We start from the raw sequence: 22,376 nt of genomic DNA, 5'->3' as shown, positions 1-22,376 counted from the left end.
CGCATGCTTTGTCTGTGTTTAGATACCTGCCGTGACCTCCGGAATGTAGCAGTTTCTCAGCCTGTAAGAATCCCACAAGTGGAACATGAGTCCAACATAAGAAACGCGCGCTGGATCAGGCCAAGGGCCCACCTAGTCCAGCACCCTCTTCTTGCAGTGACCAACCAGATGCCTGCGAGAAACCCGCAAGCAGAATTCGAACACAAGAGCACTCTGCTGGAAGAAAAGAACTGTGTGCAACACACGGTCCACCCTGCACCTGCCAAAGTAGACTGGAGGGCTGGAGGACACTATTCTATTGCCAATGCCAAAGTCATCTTCTGTATGGGGAATGGGAGGCAGGTGGGTTCGGGTACCATCTTGCAGGCCGCAAGTTGCCTTGGGCCGGCCCTACCGTTGGACAGTGTTAGAGGGGGCACTGTGGCCGTGTTTCCATGCCCCACCCTTCACTTCCATGTGTTGATTGGCCGTAGGTGTGTGTGCGTTTCAATCCTACCCATGTGGGAGCCTTACACATGCAGGCATTCTCTCCACGCGACCCGACACCCCACGATTGATTTTCGCCCGGGGCATCAAAATAGCTGGAGCTGACCTAATCCTGCGGCTGTGACCTGGAGCTAGGAAACCTCTCTCTTTCTCTCTCTACACACACAATGTGTCGAAGTTTATCCTTTCCAATTTGGGCCCAATTGTTCCCACGTCTCCCATCCTCGCACACCTTTAAGTGGATTTTCCCAAAGAGACCATCACAGCGAGGGATCCGAGCGCCAGGAAGCCAAATAACAATACAAGCCAATGTGATTTCCCGTGCCTTTTGGACAAACACTCCTGTATAAAAAGGGTTTTCAAGCTGTCTCGTTCCCTCCTCCAGCAACACCCCACCTTGCGGAGCCCGTTCACATGGCTCTCGTTTCAGCCCAGCCAATTCTTCATTATCAATCTTGGCCGGCTTTGTAAATACACAGAGAATATCTCGATTGTTCCCATATTAGAGACTGCGGAGCCCTGGCGGTGATGAGAAATTACAGGAGCAAGGGCAAAGCTATGCTGAAAGAAAATCGCTGTCTAAATAAAGGCCACGGATGCGCTCTTGTTTTCAAACATTTGTGGGTAAACCTTCCGCCCGCTAGCTGATAAACTGGAACGTCTGTGCTGGCCTTTTTGAACAGAAGTGTGTGTGTTATTTTCAGGCATGTGATTGGCGGGGAACATTTAATCTTGTTCTCCAACAAAACCTTTTCACACCTGCAATAGGAGAACTGGAAATGACATCTGTATGCAGCGCTTTTTTCTGGGGGGGGGGTACGCAGGGGTACGCATACCCCCTAAACATTTTGTGAATCTAACGGGAGAAGAAATTAAAAAATTTTAAAATGTTAGTTTCTTCTCTTATGGTCTGAAGCTCAACATCAAAAAAACGAAGATCATGGCCACTGGTCCCATCATCTCCTAGCAAATATAAGGGGAAGAAATGGAGGCAGTGAGAGATTTTACTTCCTTGGGCTCCATGATCACTGCAGATGGTGACAGCAGTCACGAAATTAAAAGACGCCTGCTCCTTGGGAGAAAGGCGATGGCAAACCTAGACAACATTTAAAAAAAGCAGAGACATCACCTTGCCAACAAAGGTCCGTATAGTAAAAGCCATGGTTTTCCCAGTAGTGATGTATAGAAGTGAGAGCTGGACCATAAAGAAGGCCGATTGCCGAAGAATTGATGCTTTTGAACTGTGGTGCTGGAGGAGACTCTTGAGAGTCCCATGGACTGCAAGAAGATCAAACGTATCTATTCTTAAGGAAATCAGCCCTGAGTGCTCACTGGAAGGACAGATCCTGAAGCTGAGGCTCCAAGACTTTGGCCACCTCATGAGAAGAGAAGACTCCCTGGAAAAGACCCTGATGTTGGGAAAGATGGAGGGCACAAGGAGAAGGGGACAACAGAGGACAAGATGGTTAGACAGCGTTCTCGAAGCTACAAACATGAGTCTGACCAAACTGCGGGAGGCAGTGGAAGACAGGAGGGCCTGGCATGCTCTGGTCCAGGGGGTCACGAACAGTCAGACAGGACTAAAAGACTAAACAACAACAACAAGTTTCTTCTCTAGCACGGTGAATTGTCAGTTCGGTTGCTACCCCCGATGGCGGCTTCCTTTTCTTTCCCCTTGTTTCCTGAGTCTCAGACAGAAGCAATAGTACCCTAAACATTTTTTATAGAAAAAAGCACTGTCTGTATGAACTAGGACAAGAGCATGTGAGTCTAAGCTGACTTCAGCTATATGTATTAGTGAAAGCATCTCCCTTTAAAAACAAACAAAAAGAAACAAACCCTGCTTTGTGAAATTGGGTGTGGCCACAGAAGAAGTGATTAGGAAACAGTTTTCCTCCATCTCTTTTTTTTTTAATGAATTTTTTATTGGTTTTTCAACATTTATATAAACACATACAATACACAATACAAACAAACAAACACATAAACACACAAGTATAATTTCAAATCTTTTCTTTTCGTAAGCCTTACTTCACCGACTTCCCCGTACCTCCCCTTTCTGCATCCCTATTTCCAAATTCATTTCAGCAAATCCTCCCCCTTACATTTATCTAATTTTCCCTTGTTCTTCTCTTTTACTTGATCTTTTACAGCTGTAATCCCCTTTTTTCTATAACCTCAACATTTTAACACTCATTAATTTTACAATATTTCTTGAGATAAATTTTGAATTTCTTCCAATCTTCTTCCGCCGTCTCTTTCCAGTTTTCCTCCATCTCTCCTAGCACTCAAATACAGTGGTACCTTGGGTCTCAAATGCCTTGGTACTCAAACAACTTGGAACCCAAACACTGCAAACCCAGAAGCAAGTGTTCCAGTTTGCGAACTTTTTTTGGAAGCCGAACATGCTCCGTTTTGAGTGTTACGCTTCCGTTTTGAGAATTACGCTGAGGTCCAGTGGTGTAGCGTGGGGGGTGCAGGGGGGCCGGCCGCACCGGGCGCAACATCTGGGGGTTAGGGTTAGGGAGCGCAAATCTACGGGTTAGGGGGCGCAAATTACTTGCCTTGCCCCGGGTGCTGACAACCCACGCTACACCACTGCTGAGGTCTGTCTGTTTTTGCTGTTAATTTTGCGTTTTTGTTTTTGCAGCTCTTTTTGTTTTGTTTTTGTGACTGTGTGGAACCAGTTCAGCTACTGATTGATTGATTGGTTGTGTGACTGCAGTACAGTGGTACCTCGGGTTACATACACTTCAGTTTACATACGCTTCAGGTTACAGACTCCGCTAACCCAGAAATAGTACCTCGGGTTAAGAACTTTGCTTCAGGATGAGAACAGAAGTTGCACGGCGGCAGCAGGAGGCCCCATTAGCTAAAGTGATGCTTCAGGTTAAGAACAGTTTCAGGTTAAGAACGGACCTCCGAAATGAATTAAATACTTAATCCAAGGTACCACTGCACATTGTTTCTTGCTTTCATTTTATGGATCAAAGGTCTCATTAGATAGCAAAATTCATGTTATATTGCTGTTTTAGGGCTTGTTTTTAAAAGTCTGGAACGGATTAATCCATTTTGCATTACTTTCTATGGGAAAGCGTGCCTTGGTTTTGGAACGCTTTGGTTTTGGAACAGACTTCCAGAACGGATTAAGTTTGAGAACCAAGGTACCGCTGTATCTCAAGAGCTGTCACATAGAAGATGGAGCAAGCTTGTTTTCTCCTGCTCTGGAGAGCAGGACATGAAACAACAGCTTCAAGTCACAAGAGAGGAGGTCCCAACTAAACATGAGAAAGAACTTTCTGACAGTAAGAACTGTTCAACAGTGGAACAAACTCCTATGAGAGGTGTTGGGCTCTCCTTCCTTTGAGGTTTCTAAGCAGAGGCTGGATGGTTACATCTCATGGATGCTTTAGTTGAGATTCCTGCATTGCAGGGGATTGATCTTTAAGGTCCCTTCCAACTTTACCATTCTATGATTCTATGCTTAAAACTAAAGGTAAATGGATGCCTGACAGTTAAGTCCAGTCGCAGACGACTCTGGGGTTGCAGCGCTCATCTCGTTTTACTGGCCGAGGGAGCCGACGTTTGTCCGCGGATGCTTTTTCCGGGTCATGTGGCCAGCATGACTAAGCTGCTTCTGGCGAAACCAGAGCAGCACACAGAAACGCCATTTACCTTCCCGCTGGAGTGGTACCTATTTATCTACTTGCACTTTTTGGCGTGCTTTCGAACTGCTAGGTGGGCAGGAGCTGGGACCGAACAACGGGAGCTCACCAACCTTCGAACCACCAACCTTCTGATCAGCAAGCCCAAGAGGCTCAGTGGTTTAGACCACAGCGCCACCCGCGTCCCGCGATTCTATGCTTAGATCCATTTAGAGCATTATGATGCCACTTTAAACAGTCACAGCCCCCCCCCCAAATCCTGGGAACTGTAGTTGGTTAAGGGTGCTGAGAGTAGTTACAAGGCCCCCCTTTCCCTCCCAGAACTACAATTCCCAGAGCCGTTTAACCATCAATCCCACTTCCTAGGGAACTCTTGGAACTGTAGTCCAGGGAGGGGAATAGGGACCTCCCCCAAAGTCTCAGCTCCCATGATTCTTTATGGGAAGCCATGACTGCTTAAAGTGCTATCATAGTGCTTTAATTGCATGGTGTGAATGTGGACCAGGGATAAGGAAGTTGTGGCCTTGCAGGTGTTTCTGGACTACAGATCCCATCATCCCTGACTTTGGGTTGTGCTGGCTGGGGCTTGTGATAGGAATTTTGAGGTCTTTGATATATGGTAATATTCATAACCGCACGTACATAGATTAGCACAGGAAGACCGACCTGAAGCCATTTTGATTCCTAAACTGAGCAAATGTTTTCTCTGCAAGGTCAAAGTGGAAAAGCCTCCCCATTGTCTTTTCCTTCACAAATCCTGTCTTAAGGGTATGTCTGTGTTTTAATAGGGTGTGAGCCTGTGACCTGGCCCAGGAACCAAGTATTTATCATTACAAAAGACTGGCCAGGCTCCCCAGGCAATCCAATCAACTAACCTGCCAGATAGGAGAAAAACAACATTCAATTTTCTGTTTTAGACCGCCTTTTCTGTGATGTAGGTTTGATGTTTCTGGGGGTGGTCTTGATCTACAGGGTGGCAATTTCAAAAGTCTTTATAAGGCCTTGCACAGCATTTTTCTGGGGGTGAGGTGAGCACCCTGTTGCAACAGTTCAATAAAGATCAAGCTTACTAGCTGCTTTGCTTCTCAATATTCTCTGGTTGGCCTCTGTTCTTTTCTCTTGGATACCCCATAAGGGAAAAGGGCAGATTTTTGTTTACAACAGGCTGATGAGAGTTGGAGTTCAACAACAACTGGGGACCACCAGTATCCTCATCAGCCGTTGAAATCTGTGGGACGAGTAAGTACCTTTGATTTCGGTAGGTCTACTCTAAGCAATTCAAACCAGTGGCTCGTCGCACCAACAGGTGTCGCCAGCCAAGAGAAGGGGAAGGCAAGACGGAGCTTTTCATAGTAATTTTGGACAAGAGTGTAGGAAATTTACCAGACATTTTACGCTATCTCTCCCTCGCTCCTACCCTTGTGGCTTTTGGAAGCCAGCGACAAAAGTTTCCCAGGAAGTCCTAGCAGGGGGTTCACAACAATGAATGGCGAGTTAAGCATTAATTACATGCTGAAGAAATTACAGTCATCCACCAACTGATAAGGGTTCACAAATATTTGGGCAAATGAAAGGCTGAGGAGGAGATATTACATAACCAAATAAAAGGAAGGAAGCGGTTCTCAGTTTATTTGTGTTCGAACAATTAAGAGATATCGGAACTCAACGTGAGAAAAGCCTTGCGGGATCAGAGCAAGGTCAAAAGCCTTTGTTTCTCCACAGAGCCAGTCAGGTGCTTTTCGAGAGAAACAGAGAAGAGTAGAAAGGTGGCTTGTATATTTAGATTTCCTTTGTTTGTTACCTGTATGCACCACCGTTCCATTGAAAAAATGCCCAAGGCAGTTTGCAACCATAAAATCTGCAACAGAAAATAACTAATCCACATAACACAGTGTTATGAGAATTTTAAGGTCTCAAATATAGAATAAATATTCATAAACGCACACATATCTAAATATATGAACCAAGAGTCTGAAACAGTATGGGAGAGCAATCCTGAAGCCATTTTGACTCTCCCAATGACCTCAAATATTCCTCTGCAGTAAGGGAGGAAAATGAGGAAAACCTTCCTTCCCATTGTCTTTTTGCTTGCAAATCCTGTTTTAAGGGTGCATTTGTGTATGAATAGGGTGAGCCTGTGACCTGGACTCAGGAACTAAAGTATTAACCATCACAAAAGAATAGTTAGGCTGCCCAGGTAATGCAATCAGTGACCATTACCAGGTATCCTGGCAGATAGGATTTCTGCTGTAGACCGCCTCCTTCTGTAATGTATGCATGATGTGTCGTTTTTTTGGGGATGGGGGGTCTTGGGCTACACTGTGGGCAATTTCAAAAGTCCATAGCACGGCTTGCGCACCATTGTTCGGGGTTCTCCTCTCTCCTGCGTGTGGTGAGTGGGGACCCTGTTGCAACAGTTTACTAAAGATCAGGCTTACTAGCCGCTTTGCTTCTCAATATACTCTGGCTGGCCTGTTTTCTTCTACTAATAGGGAACCCGCTTAAGGACTCTATTCAGGCTCCAGAATACCCCATAAGGGAAAGGCAGCAGTTTTTCTTATAACGGTCACTGATAACACAAATAACAGCAGGCGCGAAATCAGGAAAAGTGAGTTAGAATCCTAATTTACTTAAGAACACAGAGAGCAGAAGAAAAGAGAAAGTCTTCTGTGGAGAAGGGGGGTGTTCAGAAGAACTTCTTTCACACCCTTCTTCCTTGCTCAACTGCTGCACAACACTAGACGCTGCTGAGACAGGACTGTGAACCTGCTGGGAAGGTGGACTTGGGGGAGCACATCTTTGTTTGGGACTCTATTCTGCCATGCGATGCCCAAAATCCAAACACCCTGCTTGTCCTGGACTGGTTGGACACAGAGGAGTGGTGGGAAAAACCAGCTGGGGAATCCATAAGGGAAAAAGGCTCAGAGCCAAGGTGATACAACCTTTAGAACACACCTGAAGGCAGCCCTGCCTAGGGAAGTTTTTACATGTTTCATATTTTATTATGTTTTTAGGGCTGGGCACAAAAGTGCCAAAATAAGCTTAGGGCTTATAATCTTCAAACGGAGAACTACTTAGCCCTTAGCCCATGTGTCACGGGAATTGAGGTTGCTTGTGTGTAAACCTCTAGCTGTTCCAAACTGCTTAGGGGCGGTTGTGTCTTTCCCTGACTGAGCAGCTTGGGTGCTGCTGCTGCTCAGTCGCTCGACGAATCCGTGAGTGGGCGTCTCCTAAATTTCCTCCAGCATAAGAATTCCTTGACGGACAACCTACGCCTCGCCTCTCTGCGCGTAACCCTTCTGCGCAGAGTGGGCGTGCCTAGTGGTGCTCCTTCACCCTGCTCACTGACTTCACTGCCAGAGTCTCGGAGCCTCTCCTCCGAGATGCTTTCTCCCTCTCCCTTCTTCCTGGTGTCACCTGGACATTCTTCCCCAGATGACGTTCTCTCTCTACCCCTACTCGTTCCCTCTCCTGCAGAGTCTGGAAGCATCGCCTCCCCCCTCTGCTCCGATGTCAGTTCCCTGACACCACGTGACCTTAGAAACTGGATTTTTGACCAGGCTGCCAACCAAGACAGAGCACCCATCATTGCTGCCCATTACTCTACGTGGTACCCCCAAATTAAGACCACTCACTCAAGGCTCAATTACCTTGAGACGCTGACCTTCCCACAACAGGGCCTTTGCAGAACTAAGATTCCAACAGATGCCCTTGGCATATGTAGAGGGGAGATATCAGGGAATTCCCCCACATGGCTCGCAAATGCATACTGTATATGGATGCAATCAGGTATAGGACATCACACACTATCTGCTGATAAAAAACGAAGATCGTGGCCACTGGTCCCATCACCTCCTGGCAAATAGAAGGGGAAGAAATAGAGGCAGTGAGAGATTTTACTTTCTTGGGTTCCATGATCACTGCAGATGGTGACAGCAGTCTTGAAATTAAAAGACGCCTGCTTCTTGGGAGAAAAGCAATAACAAACCTAGACAGCATCTCAAAAAGCAGAGACATTACCTTGCCAACAAAGGTCTGTATAGTTAAAGCTATGGTTTGTCCAGTACAGTGGTACATCTAGAAGCAAACGTAACCAGCGACGGCACATCTGCGCACACGCATATCGCTTTTTGTCGCATCTGCGCACGGGCGTGATGTCATTTTGAGCGTCTGCGCGAGCAGCAAAAACCAGAAGTAATGCACTCCGTTACTTCTGGGTTGCCGCAGAGCGCAACTCAAACGCGCTCATCCCAAAGCACATTCAACCCGAGGTATGACTGTAGTGATGTACGGAAGTGAGAGCTGGACCATAAAGAAGGCTGATCACCGAAGAATGAATGCTTTTGAATTATGGTGCTGGAGGAGACTCTTGAGAGTCCCGTGGACTGCAAGAAGATCAAACCTATCCATTCTGAAGGAAATCAGCCCTGAGTGCTCACTGGAAGGACAGATCCTGAAGCTGAGGCTCCAAGACTTTGGCCACCTCATGAGAAGAGAAGACTCCCTGGAAAAGACCCTGATGTTGGGAAAGATGGAGGGCACAAGGAGAAGGGGACGACAGAGGACGAGATGGTTGGACAGTGTTCTCAAAACTACCAGCATGAGCTTGACCAAACTGCGGGAGGCAGTGGAAGACAGGAGTGCCTGGCGTGCTCTGGTCCATGGGGTCACGAAGAGTCGGACACGACTAAACGACAATACAATGCCCAGAGGAAAATTTATATTTCCAGTTCTTAATTGGCTTCCAGGTCGATCCGCACAGAAGCAATAGTTGAACTCCTAGCAGATAAACATCTACATATTACCCACCAGGGAGCCAAATTTGCACTAGCAGCCAAGAAGCTCCGTTTCAGGTTTGTGAATGCATTCCAATTTAAAAATTTAATGTTGCACATTTCCTTTTATGTCATAAACAGGCTATGTTGTATGATCTTAGAGGAAAGTTTCCCTTTTATTCTCCGTTGTCCATTGTAAAGGCCTTTGGCTATATATAATAAAATTGACCAGACAGAGGTTTGCTCCATTAAAAAAAAAACGTTTTTATATAAATTTGAAGCTGCCCAGAGTGGCTGGGGCAACCCAGCCAGATGAGTGGAGTATAAATAATAAAATTATTATTGATTATGATTATTATGGAATAGGACATCCCTATTTCCATTGGAGAAATATTGGATTTGTTACATGGGCCCACCTGTGTGAGCCACGAGACTCGAGACGATGAACGTCCTTGAGTAGGGCTCATTTCTTCTAGCCAAGGCTGGAGTTTGTATGGAAGAATTTTGCTTTACGGGGGTCAGAATCGTCTGGTGGGAGGATTTGGCTGAGGGAGTGATCTGTTTTCCTGGTGCTTATCTGGCCTGTGTTGTCTTGGCTGACCAGGCCAGCTGCTGCTCTCATCGGAAGGAGCTGATAGAGACAAGTTGTGACCATTATGTGCCGGTCGAAGTGACTTTGGGGAGATTGCAGCCCATTGCAAAATCAGCTCAGGGCCGGCCAGATGTTGTTCTTTAAGCACAAACAAGGGAAGGGGCAGTTAAAGGGAAAGATCCAGGAATAGGCTACAGGAGCAAGGATCAGTGCCAGATTTACATATAAATAAATAAACTATAGCTTAGAGCCTCTATCCTCTTGGGGGTTCCTAAAAAAATTTAAAGGAAAAAAACCTGGATGTATATTTCCGAAATATAAGATAAAAAAATTACTTTGATAAAATACATATTTTGTTAGTTGCAAATGGCTTTAGATACCTATTGGGTATCCATAAATATAGCATATATTAAACACAAAAAACAGCGACAATTTGTTGTTGACAAAGGACAGCTGGACATAGAAAGGGCCCCATTGCCTTCAGTAGTTTAGGGCCTCATCAAACCTCAATCTGGACTTGGCAAGGATAAATATCTTTAAGGACAGTGCCAATAGCAAGTTTAGGGGGCTAGGGCCAAGCAGGAGGCAGAGCTTGACACAGAATGAGAAAGTAGCTAGAGGAGAGGAAGTGTGGTGTAGTGGTTAGAGTGTCGGACTAGGTTCTGGGAGACCCAGGTTTGAATCCCCGCACAGCCAGTGCACTGGCTTTCCTTGGAAGCTAATCACTGCCCCTCACCTAACTCACAAGGCTGTTGTAGGGATTAAATGAGGAGGGGAAGAACCACGTACAGAATTCCAGCCAGGCAACTGAGGAAGATTCGGAGCAGAAGTGGCAAAGGGTTTGGTTCGCGGAGAGTTTTGAGGGCCGGACTGAGAAGTCTGGAGGGCCGCATTCAAGCTTGTGGAACCTGGTTTTAGAGCCACCAGACAAGTTTTTTTTAAAAAAAATCAAAAAAAAAAAATCAAGGTTATAAAGATAGAGGGGAGAGGGGGAGCAATTTGTTTTGGTTTGCCTTTAGAGGCATAGCTATGCAATTTTCACTTTCCAAATCAGCATGCAGACCGAAACTCAGCCATCCTTTGAAATTCATACTTCTCTGAATTCTGCAGTGCAGTTCTCCAGCCAAGGAAGCCTGCAAAAATGCATGATGTGTGTAAAATCAGCATACAAATGCATATATTGGTGAAAAGGGCATTATGTCAGGGGAAATTGCTGGATCCCGTTCGCATGCAGAGGTACCACTATATTATTACTATTATTATTATTAGGATTGAAGTTGCTGAGCATTTTCCAGGATTTTACCCCAGGACATATACTCTGCAGGGGCCAGATTAAATCTACCGGTGGGCCGGATTAGGCCCCCAAAACGGACTTTGGACATGCCTGGCTTATACAAACCCAGACTGCAGTCCCTAAAACAGTTGGATGGTGACTTGTACTCCTCCTTCTGGCAACTCCTGTAGCCCAGCTGGTGCCAAAGGTCTTGCTCTGCTTTCCTTATGACCCCATCAGCAAGGCAGAGAGGAGGGTCTTGTCTCTGGGCAGCCCAGGACCTCCATACCCCCTGCCCAGACTTGTGCACTAGGAAGGTCACTTCGGTGCTGCAAACCCAGCAGTTTGACTTTACCCCCAGAGGTGCACTCCATTGTCTGTCAAAACAGACAGATGCCAGCAACAACAATGCCACTCAAAGCAACATGCCACTCAAAGCAACATACATTCTTCTTTCCTTCCTCAATTAAGCCCCCCAAACATGTAGGTTAGGTAGGTTAGGCTACCAGGCAGAAACTGCACCCTAGGTGATGCAGCAAGCTTTGTGGCGAAGTGGGACTCTGAACCCCGATCTCCCCAGCACTCTAACCACTACACCACACTGCCTTGTCTCCCCACTGGCTACTTTCTGCCTCTTCTTCCAGCAGCCTCTTCCTCGTGTCTTCCCATCTGCTTCTCAGGGGCAATATGACTCCATCCTCTCCTTATCGGCCGCTGTGTTTTGCAACCCTGAAAAGAGACCGAACATTGATTGCCCATGACCCCTGGTCGTTTCAGAGATTGTGGAATCTGCAGCACAAGAGAAAGTACAGAACATGAAGTTAGCCGCCTGCGTGTTTAAGAAACAGGAGATTAAATGTAATTGCAGTGGGTAAATTTGCTTAGCACTCAGAAGCAATTGCTGCCATTGTTTCACTCTAACCTTTGGGCCACACTGCCTCTGGGCTCCACTTTTTACCTGCAGAGGGATGGTGTGAAAAAAAGTTTTCGGCGCACCGCTAGCATCTTCTCTGAGCACATTAATCCTGCCCTGAAGCCCAGGACGTTCTAACAGGTCACAAAACAAAACATTTTCAGAACAGGTAAAACTTCACACCTGACAAAGCTTGAATCCGGTTCAGACTGACCCAAAATTACTGTGTCTCATTGATGGCATGTCCTGAGTTTCCCTTTTGGAGATGCCAAGGGGGGAGAACAGAATGTTACGCCCCTGAATTATTATATTCGCGGAAGGGATTTAGCTTAGTGGTAGAACACCTGCTTTTTCGTGCAGAAGGTGCCAGGATCAGTCCCTGGCATCTCTTGGTAGGGCTGAGATAGACCCCTGCCTAAAAGCCTGGAAAGCTGCTGCCAGCCTGCACAGGTAATACTGAACTAAATGGACCCAGTGGTCTGAACCAGTATCAGGCATCTTCCTGTGTTCATATGATTGCAAAGAAGCAAGGCAGGAATCTCAGCTAAAGGATCCATGATAGATGACCATCCTCTCCAACATACAGCGGTACCTTGGTTCTCAAACTTAATCCGTTCCAGAAGTCCGTTCCAAAACCAAAGCGTTCCAAAACTCAAGGCGCGCTTTCCCAAAGAAAGTACAGTTATACCTCGGGTTACAGACGCTTCAGATTGCGTTTTTTTGGGTTACGGACGTGCCAAAACCTGGAAGTACCGGAACGGGTTACGTCCGGGTTTCGGCAGTCGCACATGCGCAGAAGCGCTAAATTGCGCTTTGTGCATGTGCAGAAGCACTGAAACGCAAACCGTGCGTGCACAGACGCGCTGCTCCCGCATAGATCACGTTCGCAACCCGAGCGTCCGCTGTATTGTAAAACAGATTACAATGGTACCTCAGGTTAAGTATTTAATTCGTTCTGGAGGTCCATACCTACCCTGAAACTGTTCTTAACCTGAAGCACCACTTTAGCTAATGGGGCCTCCTGCTGCTGCCACGCCGCCGGAACACGATTTCTGTTCTCATCCTGAAGTAAAGTGCTTAACCTGAAGCACTATTTCTGGGTTAACAGAGTCTGTAACCTGAAACGTATGTAACCCGAGGTACCACTGTAATCCGTTCCAGACTTTTAAAAACAACCCCCAAAACAGGAATTTAACATGAACTTTACTATCTAAGGAGACCATTGAGCCATAAAACGAAAGCAATGAACAATGTACTGCAGTCACACAATCAATCAGTAGCTGAACTGGGTTCCACACAGTCACAAAAACGAAACAATAAGAGACGCAGAAACAAAATTGCAAAATAAATAGCAAAAACAGACAGACCTCAGTGTGGCACTCAAAACAGAAGCGTGACACTCAAAATGGAGCACTTTTGGCTTCCAAAAAAAGTTCGCGAACCAGAACAGTTACTTCCGGGTTTGCAGTGTTTGGGTTCCAGGTTGTTTGAGTACCAAGGTGTTTGAGAACCAAGGTACCACTGTAAGAACACAGATTTTGCATTGACCCAATAACAGTGCTTTAGTGATGTGTTCATACTGGACCATCCACACAGCATTCCACTTTACCAGTTATTCTGGGATGCTTCCCTAACATTATTATATTGTGGTCACCTGGGTGGGGCAGTCTTGTGGCGGCCAGGGGCTGGAGTTCGTTGTGGAAGTTGGGAGTTGCCAGGACGCCCCTATTGCCCTCAGAGAACTACAATTCCCAGAGTTCCCCAGGAAGGGGGGTTAGTTGTTAAGCCAGTCTAGAAATTGTAGTACCTCTCAAACTACCTTAACAAATGGCAGGATTCTTTGGGGGACGCTGTGACTATAACCCAGCACTGTGAATGGGGCCTTTGTCAGCTGGAGATCACCTTGCGCTGGCCAAGCATCGGAGCTTCCTTCCTAGCCTTTATCATAGAATCGTAGAGTTGGCAGGGACCCCGAGGGTCATCCAGTCCAGCCCCTTGAAACTGAAGCATCCATGACAGGTGGCCATCCAACTTCTGCTTAAAAACCTCCAAGGAACCACCTTTCAAGGGAGTCTGTTCCCATTGTTGAACAGCTCTTACTGTCTAGGGCTGCTCCTGGTCTGCCCCGTGGAGGACCTTAAGGTCCACAAATGACAATATTTTGGAGGTCACAAGTCACAAGGTGGTTAGATCGGTCTCAACTAGGGCCAGGGCCTTTTCAGTACAGTGGTACCTTGGGTTAAGTACTTAATTCATTCCGGATGTCTGTTCTTAACCTGAAACTGTTCTTAACCTGAAGCACCACTTTAGCTAATGGGGCCTCCTGCTGCTGCCGCGCCACCAGAACACGATTTCTGTTCCCATCCTGAAGCAAAGTTCTTAACCTGAAGCACTATTTCTGGGTTAGCGGAGTCTGTAACATGAAGCGTATGTAACCCGAGGTACCACTGTACTGGCCCCAACTTGGTGGAACGCTCTGTCACAAGAGACCAGGGCCCTGCAGGACTTGACATCTTTCCACAGGGCCTGCAAGACAGAGCTGTTCCACCTGGCCTTTGGTTTGGACTCAGTCTGACCCTTATGTTTCCCTCCCCTTATGGTTTTGATCTATGGGCTACTATTAAAATGAGGCTGCATTTTAAACTGCATTTTAACCTGTATTTTAAATTGGTCCCTCCCCATTATGTTTTTACTGTAATTTTTACTGTTGTTAGCCGCCCAGGGAGGGTGGGGTATAAATAAAACAACAACTTCTTCTTCTTCTTCTTCTTCTTCTTCTTCTTCTTCTTCTTCTTCTTCTTCTTCTTCTTTGCAGAATTTTCTAGACATAGGCTGAATACAGCAGTTGGAAACAGTGTCCGTGTGGGAATCGGTGAGATGTATCCAAGTCAAGATTTTCCTTGTTTTACATTCAGATTTTCACTTCTTGTAATAGGGCAACTCTATTACTTCCAGAAAGTTCTTCCTGAAGTTGAGTCAGAAACTCATTTCCTGTCGTTTGAAGCCATTGGTTCTAATCCTACCACAGAGCAGCAGGGGAAAAGCTTGTTGCATTTTCCATGCGACAGCCCTTCAGATATTGGAAGGTGGCTGTTATATGACTTCTCAGTCTTCTCTTATCCAGGCTATAAATTCTTTGGAAGCTGTTAGCTCTCTGGTTGGGGACTAAATAGAGAATTTAGAAATGCCATAAATGAATAATCAATAATAAGCACAAAGTATGTAATTATTCTTTTGTTTGGGGGGGGGGTGCATGCATGGTGTTTTCCTGAACATAAAAGTTTGTCCCAGCTGATGAATTTTCTTCAGCTGAAGGCAAAGGAAAAGAAGAGAAGAGAGATTAGCCTGAGGCGTTCCAACTTTTGCAGTTTCTTGCACCTCAGGCACGAAACAATTTGGTCCATTTTTCTCTAAGAGGATGAAAAACCCTAGCATTTATTATTTGACTTGGGGCCAAGCTGCTTCCCTGGTGTTTCCATTGATGTAAACCCAGGATCATTCCACCTGTTTTTATTTTATCTTATGGGGGTCAGGATGTTTTGGATTGTTAAAAGTATTCTAAGGTCTCAAATATAAAATGAATGTTCCTAAGTGCACAAGGTAAACACAAATACATAAGTATATAAACCACATGTCTGAAATAGTACAGGAGAGCAATCCTGAAAATATCTTGGCTCTCCTAAAGACTATAGATGTTTCCTCTGCCTAAAGAAATACTTTGAAAAAACCTTTCCCAATGTAGTTCTTTCACTTACAAATCCTACAAATCCTGCTTTTTGTGTATGAATCGGGTAGGCCTGTGACCTGGATTCAAGAACTAAAGTATTTACCATCTCAAAAGACTGGTCCAGACTCACCAGATAATGCAATCAGTGACCATTATCATATACCTTGGCAGACAGGAGAGAAGCCACTCTCTCAAATTTCTGTTGTAGACGACCTCTTTCTGTGACACGTGTATGATGCCTTTTGGCTGGCCTTTGGCTAAGGGGTTGGGCAATTTCAGAAGTCTTTAAGCTGGGGTCAGCAAACTTTTTCAGCGGGGGGCTGGTCCACTGTCTCTCAACCCATGGGGGGGGCCCGGAATATATGGGGGGGGGGATGAACGAATTCCTATGCCTCACAAATAACCCAGATGCATTTTAAATAAAACCACACATTCTACTCATGTAAAAAACACCAGGCAGGCCCCACAAATAACCCAGAGATGTATTTTAAATAAAAGGACACATTCTACTCATGTAAAAAACGCTGGTTCCTGGACTGTCCACGGGCCGGATTTAGAAGGCGATTGGGCCGGATCCGGCCCCCGGGCCTTAGTTTGCCTACCCATGCTTTAAAGGTTCTTGCACACCTTTGTTCTGGGTCCTCACCTCCTTGCAAGTGGTGGTTGTGGTGGGGCTCTGTTGCAACAGAAAAATAAAGATCTTCCTTCCTTTCACCAGATCCTGCCTCCACTCCATTTTCTCTGACTGATTGTGAATTCAGGGGGATGGAATCCCTGGATGGAAAGCTGGGTTGTAAAAGCCAACCCCGAATTATTCTATAACGAGATGTTGTTGGTCCAGGGGGCTGGCTGAACCTTAGAGACAAAGTGAGTCCCTTATCAGTCTCAGGCTGCCCTGCTCTGCCAGGCTGGGGAGTTGAAACACAGGTGGATGTGATGGGGAAACCAACCTGGACGAGAAGGAGGCTGAGAACGGAGAAATGAAAAACAGAGAGAAACTGAAATTGACAAATTTGTGCCTATTGGTCCTGCACAACAGTTGGAACCCTGCAGATTCAGTTGTAACAGACCTGGGCCAATTTGATGTTTTCCTCCATGGAAACCAGCCGGTCCTTGGTCTTGGAACCAGTTTGCATAACCCATGTTCCTTCCTTCTGGGAAAGAAAGAGAATGCAAATACAGGTTAATTGGCAGGACCTATTAAGTCTAACTCTCTCTGGTTTTGCCCAGCTTTCGTTAAGTGTTTTCCCCGCACTCTTCCTTTGGGCGATAGGAAGAAAATGCCAATTGCCGACTCGTTAATTAAGGAGGCAGCTTTTCTTCCAGGAGGGGTGTGTGTGTGTGTGTGTGTGTTTTCCCCAATAGTGGTTTTTCACTTCTTTTGCAGGAGTAAGAAAGAAAGATCAAGATTAATCCAGCCTGTGATGAAGCAAGATCCAGCTCCGAGATGGAGGGTTCTGGCCTGAACTGGCTCTGGTGAGCTGGCGCAGGAGGGCTGGTGTTTGCTGAGTGCCCAAGAAGCTGAGACGACGCATCCTTGTTTTGATCCCTCGTCATCACATCTGGCAAAACTCGTCTTTGAGAAGCTTCTCTGTTTGAGCTTGCAGATCCAATACTGGTAGCAGCTGGGCCTCAGGGAGTATCCTAAGGTGGCAATAATAATAATTTTATTATTTGTACCCTGCTCACCTGACTAGGTTGCTGTTTGAAATGGCTGGCTGTCCTCCTTTTCAAGGGCGCAAGTCCAGTGTAAAGGAGCGGTATCTATTTATCTGCTTGCATTTTGACATGCTTTCGAACTGCTAGGTTGGCAGGAGCAGGGACCGAGCAACGGGAGCTCACCCCGTCGCGGGGATTCGAACCGCCGACCTTCTGATCGGCAAGCCCCAGGCTCTGTGCTTTAGACCACAGTGCTACCCGCATCCCCTAGGAAGAATATTAATAAGCAATATATCCTCTTCTGTCTCCCTGAGCATTCCCACACTTGGGACCCTTTCCAATGTGACAATTCTATGATTCCATGATTTTTACGTTCCTATGTACTACAGGAAATGTATGACAACAGAGCCATTCCTTCTAATTTTGCATAGAGGCATTTAAATCAGCACATGCAAATGTCATGCCAAATCTGTGTGCTCTTTTTTGACAATTCAGAAGTAGCTTTCCTGGAATAATCCTTAACAAAAAGCCACAAAGACTGGGGAAAGAAGGAGTTGATTTATGCAGAGTCCATTGGAGCACATCTTGCCTGGGATCACTTGCTCTGATTGATTGCAGCTCTCCAGGGCTCCAGGTATTTACAACCTGCTAACTTAAACCCTTGTTGACCTGGAAATGCCAGGAACTGAACCTCAGACCTTCTGCATGCTCAACCGCTGAGATACGGGTCCTTCCCCATTTCGACAAATGCTCTGCTTGGACTTTGAATGGGGAAGAAAGCAGGAAACCCAAGAGGCACGGCTCGGATAGGAAGGCTGGAGCACAGAAAGCGGCAGGAGCTAGATCTCATGGACTTCAAAGCATGAGAAGAGATGGCTGGATCAGGCCAGGGGCCCATCTGGTCCAGCAGCCTGTTCTCATAGTGGCCAAACTCTGGGAAACCAGCAAGCAACGTTCGAGGGCAAGAGCTCTCTCTTCTCCTGTGGTCTTCACCAACTGGTATTCAGAAGCATCACCATGGATTTGCCTAATCCTCTTCCAAAGCCATCCAGGTTGGTGGCCATCACTTCCTCAAGTGGGAGAGAGTTCCATAGGTTAACCATGCACCATGTGATTAAGGACTTCCTTCTGCCTGTCTGGAATCGCCCAACGCTCAGCTTTGTTGGATGAGTTTTGGTGTTATTACACAAGGGGAGTGGGGACTTTTCTCTATCTGCTTAACAGCTGAATGGAGCTTCCATGTTAAGTGGCAGTCTACCTCTGAATACCGGGTGCTGGGAACAAACTAGAAGGTGTGGCATCGCTGCATTCACAGCCTGCTTGTGGGTTTTTCCAGAAGGTTCTAGCTAGCCGTTTCTTACATACAAGCAGCCTTTGTGTCTTGGTTCCGAAATCTGCCTTGCTAGAGAACTCTCTCGAAGGGATGAAGAATGATCATCAGCCTGACCAAGAGGCGCAGAAAGGACTTGGGGAGGGTCTTCTCTCTTCCCTTCTGCCCTAGATTTGGTCTCCAAGGCACTCAGGCCACCCCAATTAAGGCCAAATATTTTCCTCTCCTCTTCTCTGGAAATGACGGTGCGTCAGGGTGTTATTTCATACATTCACACAGTGACCTACTTCTGCAAGAAACATAGCGGTGACACAGCGTTACGATGACAGCGACTCTGTCGGGCCGAGAAAACTCAGCCCAATCAACGATGAGAGCTTCTCCCCTCTCCATCGATCCGCGCCAAATCCAGAGATGCGGCTTCGTCCCTCCTCGCTACCACCCAATTTTCGATCAATTTCGGCTTAAATGGACGAAAATGATGTGATTTTAAATCGGGCCTTTGCTGTTTGTTTGTTTTTTTAAAAAGGCACAGCTGACTCAAGCTCTTAATGTGATGAGCAAAAAAGTATATAGGAGTTTTCAGCTTCCCTCCACCCCTTTGGCCTTCTGAAGAAGGAGGGGAAAGCAGTTACATCTTCAATTTAGCCTCCTCGCTTTACAGATAGACAGGTTTCACCGCTTTAACTGAAGCCTGCCAGTGCTTGGGCAGAAAGGACTTGGCTGAAGCTTCCCCAAAGAAAATTGCAGCAGGTGGGAGAGTGTGCTTTTTGTCCAGGTAAAAGCAAAATTAAATAGTTTTTCTCACGCGTGAGACTCCTGGAGGAGAATGAAAAGAGAAGGCCGTGTTTTCGTTCCAAAAAGGCTGCTCCAGATTTCTCCAGAAAAGAATAGCGAATATTTATTATTCTTATTATTTTCCACAAAGCGCTCCCTGCTGCCTCGGCCTGCAGGTGTCCTGGGCTTTTTGTGTAGTACAATAAAATCATATAAACCCTGAACCAAAGCCGTTGTGAGTGTTTATAATGGGAGAAAGAAGGCATGAAGACATTAAAGAGGGAACGCGAGGTGGATCCTCTGCAAAACAACCAGAGAACAAAAACAGCTTTCTAATGGCTTTTTGAAAAGCGAAGAGGGAAAGATAAAGAGGGTTATGTGTAGAGGGAAGGTGAATGTCATATTGCGGTCTGGGATGAGGGCGACAATCGCACTGTGCATTTAAAGCATTACAATACCACTTTAAACAGCCATGGCTTCCCCCAAAGAATTATGAGAGCTGTAGCTTGTTAAGAGTGCTGAGAGTTTTTTGGAGACCCTTGTTCTCCTCGCAGAGTTCCCTGGTAAGAGGGATGGATTATTAAAGCACTCTGAGAAATATAGTTTTCCATATTCAGTTTTTTCAGCGAAATTGCTTCTATAGGTTAGGGTTTCCATATTTCAAAAAGTAAAAACCAGAACACCTCAAAAGTTGTTGAGCCAAAAAAAAAATTGTGATTTTTCCATTTACTTGCCCAAGATCCAGGACAAAGTGCTGCCTTTTGGAAATTTCCCCCGGATGTCAATTCCGCCTTTGAAATCCCGGTCATGCCCAGGAAAATCTGGATGTATGGTAGCTCTACTATAGGTGAAAGCCATAAGAGTGTTTTCCTTTCCAGCAGGTTTTTATATTTCTCTCAAACTCTATATAAGTTTTTCCTAATTACATGGTTCAAAAACTTTTTATGTATTTTAGCTTTACCATACCACAAACATGCATGCCAGCCAAATTTGATACCATACCCCTCCAAGTCTAATAACTGAGTGTTCTCCAGCATTATCCAATCCTTTAACCAACACAGACATGCTGCCTCATAATATAAATGAGTCATCTCAAAAGCTGCTCCACTTCAGGGGTGGCATAACCTTTGGCCCATTGTCCCTGGCCACTGTTCATGCTGGTTGTCACTGATGGAAGTTGGAGACCAACAACAGCTAGTTCCCCGCCCCAGGTGAAGGCAATACTGAGGCAGCAGGGTCTCACTTAATCCCCATCCGCACCACACCACTAAAGCAGTATCGTACCGCTTTTGACAGTCATGGCTTCCTCCCTAAAGAATCCTGGGATCTGTAGTTTGTTAAAGGTGCTGAGAGTTGCGAGGACACCCCTGTTCCCCTCACAAAGCTACAGTTCTCAGGGTGGCTTAACAACCAGTCCGTCTTTCCCTGGGAACTCTGGCAGGGGGAAAGGGGTCTCCTAACAACTCTCTGCACCCTTAACAAACTACAGCTCCCAGAATTCCGTGGGGAAGCGGCAATTCCCAGAGTTCTCTATGAAGAGGAAGGGTTGCATCACTCTGTGAATTGTGGCTCTGGGAGGGGAAGAGAGGCTTGCTGTTAAACTCTCAGGACCCTGAACAGCTGCCAGGATCCTTTGGTGGAAGCCATAATTGTTTAAAGTGGTATCATCATCATCCTGCTTTTGACATGACTTTTCGAAATCATCTGAAGGCAGCCCTGTACAGTGGTACCTCGGGTTACATACGCTTCAGGTTACATAAGCTTCAGGTTACAGACTCTGCTAACCCAGAAATAGTACCTCAGGTTAAGTACTTTGCTTCAGGATGAGAACAGAAATTGTGTTCCAGTGGCGCAGCGGCAGCAGGAGGCCCCATAAGCTAAAGTGGTGCTTCAGGTTAAGAACAGTTTCAGGTTAAGAACGGACCTCCGGAACGAATTAAGTACTTAACCTGAGGTACCACTGTATTGGGAAGTTTTAAATGTCTGGTGTTTAGTTGTGTTTTTATATTAGGTGGGAAACTGTCCAGAGTGGCAGGGGCAACCCAGTCAGATAGATGGGGTATAGTAAATATCATCATCATCATCTTCATCACCACCACCATCATCATCATGGCCTGAATGTGGCCCAGGATCCCAGCAGCTGCAGCTCAGGGCCCAGCCTCAACATTTACCATTGACTTGAGATACTGCATGCTCCAACTGTCCTGACCAGCGCCGGCCCTACCATTAAACAGCATGAGGCAGTGGCCTCAGGCAGCAGATGCTGTGGGACAGAGGCCAGGAGTAGTAGGAAATGTGGGAGAACATAGCTGCACATAGGAGCCAACTCCTAGGGGCTGAGGGGTCTTTAGCTCCCCCAATAAAATATTTGAGTGGCCTGGGAACACCTCAAATTTGGTGGGCATTGCCGTTCCGATGGTGTGTTTGTGCCGTGCCATGTGATCGATTATGCAGGGTGGGGTTTGCCTACCCACGCAGCAATATTTTGTTCAGGATGGTACCCCTGTAGCTGCTTGGGCCATGTGGTCTGTCCTACATCCCCTCCTTCCCTCAGACACAGGAGAAGATGCTGTCCCAATTATATAACATTCAGTTGCGCCAGTCCACTCGCCTTCTGTAGGTGGGCACCTCTGCAAAGCCCTTGGAGTTATCAGCTGGACAGCACACTAAGCAGTGCCCGGGTCACAGACATAGCTGTCAACTTTCAGATTTGAAAATAAGGGATCAGCAGCCTCGAAAATAAGGGATCAGCAGCCTCACCTGTCCCGGGGACGGTCTACGGGATATCCAACAATCCGGGATAGCAGTGAGAAGCAGCAGGAAACGGCGCTGGAATAAGGGAATTTCCTGCCAAAAAAGGGAAGGTTTACAGCTGTGGTCACAGTGGAGGCTGGTCTCAGCATTGCCTCTTGTGGGGCTCAGCAGGAGGGAGATGGGAGAAGAAACTAGAATGAATTGCCTCTGCCTGGCATTGGCTCTCTAGCGCCACCTACTGTCAGGCTCCCTTCTGCCCTAGCAGCTCCAATGGGCACCAGGCACCATTGCATAATTTTTGAAATAGTGACTAGGGCCATGTATAATGCCAGAGGGAGGTCTTTGATAAGGGAAGCAGGAGGAAAGGGGAATCCCTATGTATCTTGGTTGTTGGCACCGATTGTGATGGACTCTGGCCATTTTTTATC

Source organism: Podarcis liolepis (assembly GCF_965112155.1).
Source record: "Podarcis liolepis genome assembly, chromosome: 14".
NCBI lineage: Eukaryota > Metazoa > Chordata > Lepidosauria > Squamata > Lacertidae > Podarcis > Podarcis liolepis.
Note: the sequence above shows the minus strand (reverse complement) of the source record.